The following is an 11625-nucleotide window of genomic DNA, read 5'->3' as shown; positions in this document are numbered from 1 at the left end:
AATTTCAGTCCCTCCCAAATTGATCATTTTGTTGATAGTGCAGCAAGCTCGCTGCGAATAACACTCGACTCTGTTGCCCCTCTAAAAAAGAAGATAATAAAACAAAGGCCGTTAGCTCCTTGGTATGACACTGAAACTCGCAAATTAAAGCAAATATCGCGGAAACTTGAGAAGATTTGGCGTTCCACCAAATTGGAAAATTCTCATTTAATCTGGCAAGATAGTCTTAAAACTTATAGGAAGGCCAGAGCAATGTACTACTCGTCATTTATAGAGGAAAATAGGAACAACCCCAGGTTTCTTTTCAGCACTGTAGCCAGGCTGACTGAAGGTCACAGCTCTACTGAGCCAAGTATTCAAATAGCTCTTAGTAGTAACGACTTTATGAGATTCTTCAATGATAAAATTATAACTGTTGGAAGCAAAATTCACCAAGGCCTTCCTTTAACTGGCACTGATTATCTCTAAACTCAGGAACCTCCGAAACAGCTGTAAAACCAGATACATGTTACAAGATACAAACCATCAACCTGCCTCTTAGACCCTATCCCGACTAGGCTACTTAAAGAAGTTTTACCCTTAGTCAACACTTCTCTACTAGATATAAACAATCTGTCTTTATTAACAGGCTATGTACCACAGCAATTTAAAGTAGCTGTAATTAATCCTCTTCTGAAAAAGCCCAACCTTGATTCAGATGTTTAAGCCAACTATAGACCAATAGCCAACCTTCTATTTCTCTCTAAGATTCTTGAGAAAGCAGTCGCCAAACAGCTGTGTGACTTCCCAGCTAACAATTTTTGGTTCCCAGGGCATTCTGGGAACGTTCGTTTTTGGTTGCGGGAACGTTCCCTGAAGGTTTGTTTTGGTTGTAGTCTGGTTGTCTGTTGGTTAATTGGAAGGTTTTCTTAATGTTTGTTTTTGGTTACAACGAACGTTCTCGGAATGTTCCGAAAACGTTGCAACCTTTAGCGAACGTTAGGGGAACGTTGCCTTAGCGTTGCAACCCTCCGCGAACGTTGCGGAACGGTCTCTTAACGTTAGGGGAACGTTCGCTGTAACCATAAACGAACGTTCCCAGAACGTTAAAAGATTAGATTCCCCTAACCTTTAACAAAAAAACTAACACCAATACCATTTGTGTGTACGTATGTACTGTAGATACAAACGTACACACTGTACAAAAGTTATATTAGTAGGAATGAATGAACAGGCAAACTTGATGGCATTTCAAAACTTTAATAATCAAACAACTGAAAAAAATACAAACAAGATTAGGATGTAGTGCAAGATGCATAAAGATGTGTTTGTAAAGTGTGTGCAAAATAAGTCACTAAACAAATGTATATATGTTAATAAAAAAATTAAAAAGGGGCTCCATGGTTTCACGGCTCAGTCCTTCTCAGCTGGCCTATAAAGAAATAAACAAAAGTTTGACATGTAATACGAATGTTTTTGTTGAACTTTATTATGAACATAACGCAGAAGAACTTCAATTTACCGTCTGTGTGGGGCAAACTTCAGAACTTGCCCAATCATATCCTCCGCTTCTGCAGCAGTCAGTACAGGGAATTTTTCTGGAAGGCCGCTAGAGTAGAATTCAAAATGAATCAAACTTATAAGTCAAATTAAAACCTCTTGTCAGCCAAGCTAAGCATAATACTAATGTGAACAATTAGATAACACCTGCCTGTTATAACCCTGCGTACAGCCAGGTCCTGGAAGGCTTTCTTTGTCTTTCTTCCCCGCAAGCTGTACTGTCTCAGCACATCATTCGTTGCAACTTGCCGCAGCGGATGGCATCACCTCCAGTACAACCACCGAGGGTTGACAGGAAAAGTCGCTGTAAAACATATAGTAACAAATTATACATTTAGTGCAGAGCTTGTCCAATCTCATTTTTTAAGCGAAGTCAGTTCAGTTAAGATATTAGATTGTATGCAATTATATAGTGTTCGTCTTAGAACTGCTACAGACTACTAATTTTTTCTATTTTTGTTATTGCCACTCTTCATTCTAACCCCAACCGGCCCGTCAGACGCCCCCTACCAAGAGCCTGGGTCTGACCGAGGTTTCTGCCTAAAAGGAAGTTTTTCCTCGCCACTGTCGCACTGTTGCTTGCTCTGGAGGAGACTACTAGAACTGTTGGGTTCTTGTAAATTCTGGAGTGTGGTCTATCTGTATAGTGTCTTGAGATAACTCTTCTTATGAATTGATACTATAAATAAAATTGAATTGAATTGAATTGAATTAGGGCAGGACTATGGCCACTTAATTTCCATATTGTTCCTCCTCTCCATACATACATGCACACGTGAGCAACTTGAGTCTTACCTCTTTTCTTTTTAACACCTTTCTCTGTGGGATGATTTACCTCCCTCTGTGTGAGTTCTTCTGTTTAGAAACAACAAAAACGTTATGCTACTCTAGTGATCCTTGTCATTAAATTGTACTTCATTGCAACTGTACCTTCAACTGGGTCCCAAGATGAAGTGGCAGTCCGTGGTAGGGTCACTATGACTCATCCTGCTCTGGGCAACCAGCTGGTTTCCTGTGTGGCGTTGATACATATAAAAATAAATTATAAATGATTATTATATAAGATGAAGTTGATAGGTTGCCTGCACATGCCATTACAAAGTATGAACCTATTCTGTTATATTGGACACTTAGACAAAATATACATATAAAAAAAAACTTACATGAAGGTGGTGGAGGAAGTGTTATCTGCTGAGCTGAAAAAAGACAGGAAGAGACGAACATCAGAACAATCACATGATATGCACCATGTTAACTGTCAGTGGTTCCATGTTAAGAAATATGACTGGTTTCTTATATGCATGCTTACATGTTAACTTACAGACAGGGCTTCCAGACGCAAACTCCGTCCTGGACAGTTTATCTGGTCGTGCAACAGATTAATCTGTAATACAGAGACCATATTTTTTTAACTGGATATATGGCCCAGCTGCTGTTGGGCAAATGGCACGCTTCGACTTGGAGCAGAGGGAGGTGACAGAGAGCTCATCCATCTTCTCCTCTAATGTATCCATCCGCTGTGCCATGCTGGTAAGGGTGTCCTCACGGCTCTGAAAAAACGAATGCGGTTAGTTTTGTTATTATACATTATCTACTTATATGTGAACAATTTAAGTGAGTCTTCTTACCTCTCATTTCCGTCTCCATGGCTGAGCCACCGCCCTATTTTTGTGATGATGTTCTGCCGTTAAGCACAACAAAAAAGTTAAAGTTTCTCTCAAGTTCCTTGTCATGCAATCCTTTCTGCTCAAGTACATCAAGGTCTTTTATCAGTGGTTCAAGAATGGCTCCATACCCATATTTCTCCACATCATTGCTCTGACACAGACTTGCGAGGTAGATTGACTGTACAGATGATTTGTATCGTGTAGGTAAATTTGAAATGACCCAATAAACTGCACAGATCTTGTGCTTTTTTTTATGTTCCTAGTGGGTTGCAAACTTCAAAGTCGTCTACATACAGTCCTAGGGCAATGCTAAGATCTCCGGACGATAGCAAATTATTGTCTTTGTAATATAGACCGTCTCTGTATGTTTTGGACTGAGACAAGTGTTCAACTGTTTCAATATGTCCTGTCTCCAAGACTTTCTCTATCACATCATTGCGATTTAACAGCTCTGTCAGGACTTTCAAAACCGGAATATAAACAAATTTCCGTCTTGAAGATGCATCTAAAACATATTCAATCGGCTCAATCACTTTAAAATGTTTCTTGTAAAAAGTTTATCTTTTGTATTCAGAACCAAAAGGCCCGTCTTTTGACAGGAAACTTAGGGGGTTAACTTTTTTAACTATCTCTGTTATAGCAGCAGTCACTACACTGTTTACTGCACAATTATGCTTGATCAGGACACTTTCAATTATTTTTGGTGTGCACTCTTCTACAACTGAGCTAATACTACAAAGCTCATCTATAATTTCCTGAGTTTTTGTTTAAGACACATGCACATTTGTTTGCATACGCAGTAAGAGAGATGCAACTTTGTGTTGAAGTAAATCATGCAGGTCTTGATCCTCTATGAAATATTCTGTTAATTCTAGATTGTCTGAATGTGTCTCAAAGTCTGTACTTTCAGAGTTTAAAGTGCCTTGAATAAAGGTTTGATACAGGTTTTCTCGAAAATTGTTAACAGTACAGAGGTGATGTTTCTTACTCTTTATGTGCAAAAAAAGTACTGTACACATTTGACTGAAAACTACATTCTTTAAAGGGACATTTACCAGTTTCCTTATTGTGTATGTGTATTTTCAAATGTGCAAAATACTGTGTATCGCTACAAGTCTCTGAAAAATTGCACAGTTCACAATTTAACCTTGCAGTCACCTGCTTTGAATGGGCTTGACTTTGATCTCTTGTTAAATGTTTTTTCAGAGAGGATTCTGTCCTGAAGGAGCACACACAGTCTGCATGGACACAGGGAAGAGGACAGTTCCTTGCCTGATGACAGTGCTTCAGCTTATAATGGACAATTAGTGTGCGTTGGTTCGGCGAGAAGAAATTGCAACACTCAACCTCATTGAGGGGCAGTTGCCACAAACAGCACAGCCTACACTGACGTGTTGTAACCCTGTACAGAAAACAAAGAAAGTCCAATCAATATTGGGATTGTCAGGAGTGACTCAAAACCAGTGGAATAAGAGGTGGCAGTTCAAGGTTTGTTCTGGAGCTGAACGGGACTGGTTCTGGGGATCTTGGCAAGTGACCTTCTGTCCAAGATGTTAGCCTCCAGTGGCACCTCCAGATGATCCACTAGCCTAATGTCCAAAAATATCTCATCTGCCCCAGAGTTGATTAATGCTAGTATCTCCAAGGACTGACCTCTCCAGCAGATGGTGGCATGCAGTTGGGTTCAAGGACGGAAAGACAAAGGTAGAATTGTCGGGTCCGCTAGCATATTTCCTTGAGCTAGTGAGCCCTCCGGTTAGGACAGTTGGCGATATAGTGACCCAGTTGACCACAGTAGATACAGCAGTTACTGGCTCTGCGACGTTCACGTTTTTCCATACTGGGTTAAGACCCAGCTGCATGGGTTCTGGTCCTACAAGGTTGCTGGCTCTGGATGTGACAGAAGTTCATCCTTTAATTGTTCACTCAATCCGTGAACAAACACGGCGCCGCTTCATTCCGCCCACTCTCATCAACCAGAGAACAGAATTCAATGGAATATTCGGCCACACATTGGCGAAGTGAAAACAATCTCCTGGCAGCATCTTTTCCTTGAGTGGGATGGTCAAACTGGCTGCTGTTTCAATTCTGTCGGCTCTTCGCGACACACACACACACACACACACACACACACACACACACACACACACAATGGATGCAGGAAAATCCGGAGATGAGACATACAGGTTAACCTAAATTGAGGACCGCTATGCTCGTGATTGTAAGGGCAATGATAAGTTGAAGTACTTCATTAAACTGTATGAATGTGTGTCCCAGCCCAGAATAGGAAATTAACAAAAAATGTTAAGATCAACTAGCCACTGACAGACATGTTTAAATTTGACTCATTCAATAATTTTTTATTTTTTTTCTTAAATCCATCAGCCATTTTCATTTGCAGCAACCTCAGCCTTATTGGTATGGTTGCTAGGAAAACTCAGCCTAGATATTTTATTTTCCTCAAAACAGGTTTCCTTTTTATTTTTAAAGTAGTAACTATACAAAATAAAAACTTTTTTTGCATCTTCCTCTGTCTCCCGCAACTTCATTGCAACAAACATACACATTTTTTACAAAAGCTCCCACAACATCAGGCCTTTTGTGCAATCTCAAAAAAAGCCACAAAATCCTGGAGGGACTGAAATATACGTCAGGGGATGCAGGTCGAAAACCATGGTTTGTGCGTCGGAACTATTGAGTACTCGTGAAATTGTGTGGGCCGTCAAACAGGAAATCCGTTTAATCTGCCACCACTAAATAACTTTTGTTAAACTTCAGGGTATCAAACGAACAGCAAAATCACTCAGGAAATGCAATTCACCCTCTGTAAATAGTTAATATTACACACAGCATTAATATTTACCACATATAAAATATATACTTGCTGTGCAAATACATTGGCGTGGGAAAATGCAATTGCCTCTGTGAGCCTGACTCACTCAATCATTGGGCATGTGTGATGCTCAATTGATCCGTAGATTATCTGTTAATAAGTGAAGGTGTGGGAAATTAGGTGTAGCCTATAAAAGGACGCGTAAAAGATATTGCTGTACTTAATCTGCAATGGCTGCTCTGGCACTGCTTGAAGACATCGCAAATGGGAGAATCTGGAGAGAGCGTGTATTCAGAGACCAAACTGATTTGCTGGCCCGTGATGATGACTGGCTAAGGAGTTGATTCAGGTTGCGAAGGCTTTTCTTGTTGGAACTCTGTGCTGAGCTTGGGCCAGCTTTACAACGTGAGACAGTAAGGAATCACGCGTTACCTGTCCCCTTGCAAGTTCTCACCAGGGTGGGTTCCATGCAACGGGGGCTTTCCAGAGAATGGTCAGGCATTTCCCAACCATCACTGAGCTGCACCATGCCAGCTGTATGGAATGGTATCATCCATATGTCACTCAGTTATATAAGATTTTCCTTCACTGCCGGCAAGCAGGCCAACATTAAACTGTAATTTGCAGCGATGAGCCAAAGTCCAAATGTCAGAGCCATCGACCGCACTCACTTTGCTATAAGGGCACCATCTGATAATGAATGTGCTTATGTGAACAGATAACACTTCCACTCTATTTATGTGGACCTGTGAAGGGCAAATGTGTTTGACCAATGTGGCATGCCTCGACTCATGATTCATTTATCCTATAAAATAGTAGTGTTGGGAACATACAGTACTGTGCAGAATGGCTGGCTCATCAGTAATATATTTAATTTATGATCATTAGGATACGGTAAAATAAGTCAATTATCGTGTATTGGCATCTGAGTATGTGGTTATTGAATACCAGTAGGTGACTATGGTTACCCATTGCAAACTTTTCTCCTCACCCCGCTCAAAAACTCCCAGAATGAGCAAGAGCGGCGGGACAATGCTCAACATCCTCTGGCTTGGTCAGTGGTGGACCATAGGTCAGCTGAAAGGCGACAAAACCGGTCGCATTCTGCTTTACAGCCCACAGGTGTGTCGCATTGTGCTGGCATGCAGTGTCACTTTATCCCTCCCAGTCTGGTGTCCCTCGGCAGCAGAGGCACGCGCCGCAGCCGATCCAGTGTGCCCTCTATCTCCTGCCATGGAGGTGCTGGCCCCACATGGGTTCCCCCTTCTCCTCTTCCTCCTGGGTCACCCTTATGTCGGACTCCTGTTTCCACATTATTTGAAATAAACAAAATGACATCAGTTGGTTCAGACAGCTTCGTGTGCGTAATTTGGATGAAAATTAGTTTTTGTGTCTTTAAATGTGTCTGAATCGTGGTGTATGTCATACTTACCAGGATGAATGTTTTGGCGTTTTTCCACTGCTGGTAACAGCTTACCTCGACACGCCTTGACTCGCCTCTACTCGACACGATTCTTTCTACGTTCGTTTTCCATTGCAAAATGAGTAACGTCTTAGCGTGGCTGGTCACCATAGCTACGCGTGATGATGTCATTTTCAACGCGACTCACAACATCACGTCGGCTACCTGCCGCGGCCAGAAGAAAAGTTTTGTTTCCAAAGAAGCTAAAGGAAGCAACAAAAAACAGCTAAAAAAAAACGGAGTTTGGGAATTCCGCCGGAGTTCAGACGTCGACATGACTGTTGTTCGCCGACACAAAAGGGTAAGTTAAGTTTCCTGGTAACGTTAGCTAACATTAGCATGTGTTAGGGGCCCCGGTCAGTATTTATAAACGCTATACGCTAGCGTTATATAAAGTACATGAACTTTAGCAACCATGATTACACACCAACATGTGTGCTGTTTGTGTTTCAGAGCATTCACGCTCTGCAAAACCGCCGCCGCAGACCGTCTGGTGGGCGACGTCCGACCGGTGAGATCTCCGGTTGTGACCTGCTGGGCTTCGTATAATCTTTATGAGAGTCAAGGGAGAGACTTATGACAACGACTGGAATGCATCTGGGACGGCAGAGCCGGGGGGGGGACACTGTCACGGGCTGCAGAGGAAGAAGACCGGGATGTCCGGGAGGGTTTGATGCGCTACTTGAAAAGCTAAATAAAAACTTTTCTTTGATAACTTGTCTTGTTTTTTTAAAGTAACAGTGTGCAATATTGGAAACGACATAAAGCCCCTAACAGCCTTTAATATTGTTGATAAGTGAGAATAGTGCAGAGAGTAGATAATCTGTCGGTGTCTGGCTAGATTTGTTTTTTAAATGTCCATTTGTTTCGGACACACACTCCACACTCTTGTTTGCTAACAACGCAGTGATCCGACCAACCAGCAGTCTGCAGGTTTTCACGTCACCTTTTGAGCTCGCCTCAGCTCGCTTGGAACCTCGACTGAGGTAGTACTAAAAAAAGTACCTGGTAGCAGGTCCCAGGGACTTGTTTTTGTAATGGAAAACCAAAAAAGGCGAGTAGAGTCGAGGCGTGTTGAGTAGATACCACGCAGTGGAAAACCGCCATTTGAGTTCCCCTCACCTGCTGGCAGAACTCTAGCTGTAAGTTCCTTGCCAATGATTGCAGCCACCCTTTCCTTCTGTGGTGTCAGGGCAGGTGCTCCCAACGCCCCACCTGTAGCCGCCACGCTTTTACGATGCGTCACCCTTTTTTTTATCTCTAGTTAAACATCGGACCACTTATTCTTCCCTTTTGCCATGGTCCAGTTCTCCGAACCTACAGCATTTACGGCCCAAGTGACAGTATTCCATTCCTCTGACTTTTTTTTTACTGATAGTTTTTAGGCTGCCAAACAGTACACATTACCGCAAATGAACCTAGGCTTTCAATCTCCACCTCAAAAAAGTGCACCTTCTGGCCATGTCGTGAATTGTCGGGGCGAGGCCTCAAAACCGAGAACATAGTGGGGCGTGATATTTAAATTACAATCATTTCCAACTGCTGCAATCTATGATCATTCTTACCCTCTGATGTTGTGATACAAACATTTCATGAATCCCACGTGTAGCCTGACGTAAGAGGATTTCTGCGCCAATATCCGGGCTGGTTTCTATGTTAGGTTGATAAACAAGGGCCACTTTGTTTGGGAGAATAATTACAAAAGTACAAATGTACACTCGCTATTTATTCTCCACAGTAGGGGAATATTTCCAATGCTGGGTATCATACAAATTCATTACAACAGAAATCGAATAATGTGTCCCTGAACAAAGGGGCGCACAAAATCAAAAGTAGCCCTCAGTATCTGGTGTGGCCACCAGCTGCAATAAGTACTGCAGTGCCTCTCCTCCTCATGTACTGCACCAGACTGACCAGTTCTTGAGGTTGTTTTTGCCATCCTAAACCTGTCCCACAGGGGTAATATTCGGATCTATCGATCCCTTGCAGGTGTTGTCACACGTTGTCTGCCACTGCAAGGACGATCAGCTGTGCTTCCTGTCCACATCTGCTGTCCTCATGTCTCGTTGCATCACGCAGATTAGCAGGGACCGTGGTCATCATTCTTTTGGTGCTTTTCAGAATCGGTAGAAAGCTCTCTTTACTTTCCTAATTTCATTTTAACTGTGACCTTAATTGCCTACCGCCCTTAAGCTGTGCATATTCATTAATTGTTTATGGAACAAGCATTGAAATAATTGTTTAAACCCTTTACAATGAAGATCTCTGAAGTTATTTTGATTTTTACAAAAGTATCTTTAAAATAGTGTCCGGAAAAAGGGGTGTTTCTTTTTTTGCTTCAGATTATTTTTTTCCCCCTAAATGTAAGCTTCAGATAAGGATGTTGTTATGGGATACAGTGTTTTGTCGCGGACTGTCTCTTTCCACATCTATTGTGTGGCGCGTGTAGCAGTATGCCTCTGAAAGAATTAGAACTTCAATCACAAACATGTACCTATTTAGGGTGGGCAGTTTTGACTAGTTGGACTGTGTCTAGATTACAAAGCAGTTACCCTCTCATGTTAATCTCTGAGCTGTCTGCACCAGCTCTGGGCAGACTTACATCTCCAAAGGTTGATGCTACATCAGTCTCACTTGGCCGAACTTCCTACAGCGCTGCAGAGGGTCTGGCTAGTCCACACAGTATTCCAGGATGGGAGAAAAACGTGCTCTGGTGTATTGGCATTTCTTTAAACCAATCCCAATCATCAGAGGGGCACTAAGCTCCGCACAGCGCCTCTGCAGATAGCCTCAGGAAGGAACTTAGTTTGGTGGAACGTATACGTTCAAAAGTAGTTTTAGTCGTGCAACAGAAAGTTCTGATAGTCTAGCTATCTGTCTGGATTTACCCTGCAGAGATCTGAGGAGCAGTTACCCATAGTCCTTATAAATCAGTTTGAGTTTTTGGAAGGAGAAACTCTTGAGATGTAGCATGTCATTTTCAAAACGGATCCATATCCATATTGTTGTAACAGCGTGAACAGAATTACGTAATCAATGGCGGTGAAAATCTTTGATGGCCTTGTTTTTTATTGGCATACTAAATCTCCAGGAATGGAAATCAAGGGGGTAAGCCTCTCCTCTCTAAGCGCCATTTAATGCTACAAAGCCATCACCTGCAGTTAGCATCCCATTGACTGCCATTCATTTTGGAATCACTTTGCTAGTGAATAACTTTATATCTGAAGTGTTTAAAGAGTATTTGTCCATTGTCTAAAGAAACACGAGAATGAATAAAAGGCTCCATTACCTTGTAGCTCACGTTATGGCTCCGTAGCAGACGTTTTTATAAAAATAGCCGATTGTGTCATAACCAAGCGACTTGCTATCGCATAGTCAACAAATCACTGTATTGCCAGGAGAAGCACGCAGACAGTTTGAACTTACATCAGCTGTTTAGGTTTAATTACTAATGTTAACTAGCATGTTAGTTAGCAGTAATTAGCCTGTGCCTATGTTATCTCCTAACATATACCTACACTCTACGTCTCTGCTGATTGGGAATGATTGAGATTTCTCTTGCACAGCTACCAGAAGTCTTACAACTTTCAGACACGTTTCCCACATCACAACTACGTCAAACTCAGTTGGAGGTTGCGCAGTACAGCCTAGCCATCACCGGAAAGAACTTCTAATAGACTTCACTGGTCTCTGTCCTGAACAACAGGATCTGTTGGTACATTTCTTTAACTGTCTATGGTGGAAACCCCTGTGAAAAGAAGCCCAGCGAATAAGGAATGTCTCAGGCTCAGAGAGCTAGGCGGGCGCCAGTATTTCAAATTGACATCACTTTATTTGCACAAAGCAATATTGTATTACTGTCTCAGCAAGCCAAAACACATCTGTGTCTGTAGAGAGCTAATGGTGACGGGTGGATCAAACAGGGAATGTTTGCAGTGCTTCCAGCTACACCCCATGATTCCCGTGTACCACGCTGATGGAGAGAGAATGCACAGGTGGCCCTTATCTAACGCTTCATAAATGACATCACTACCTTGTACCGATATTATACACTCACCGGCCACTTTATTAGGTACCCCATGCTAGTAACGGGTTGGACCCCCTTTTCCCTTCAGAACTGCCTC

The sequence above is a fragment of the Etheostoma cragini genome, chromosome 11 (assembly GCF_013103735.1).
Source record: "Etheostoma cragini isolate CJK2018 chromosome 11, CSU_Ecrag_1.0, whole genome shotgun sequence".
NCBI classification, from domain to species: domain Eukaryota; kingdom Metazoa; phylum Chordata; class Actinopteri; order Perciformes; family Percidae; genus Etheostoma; species Etheostoma cragini.
Note: the sequence above shows the minus strand (reverse complement) of the source record.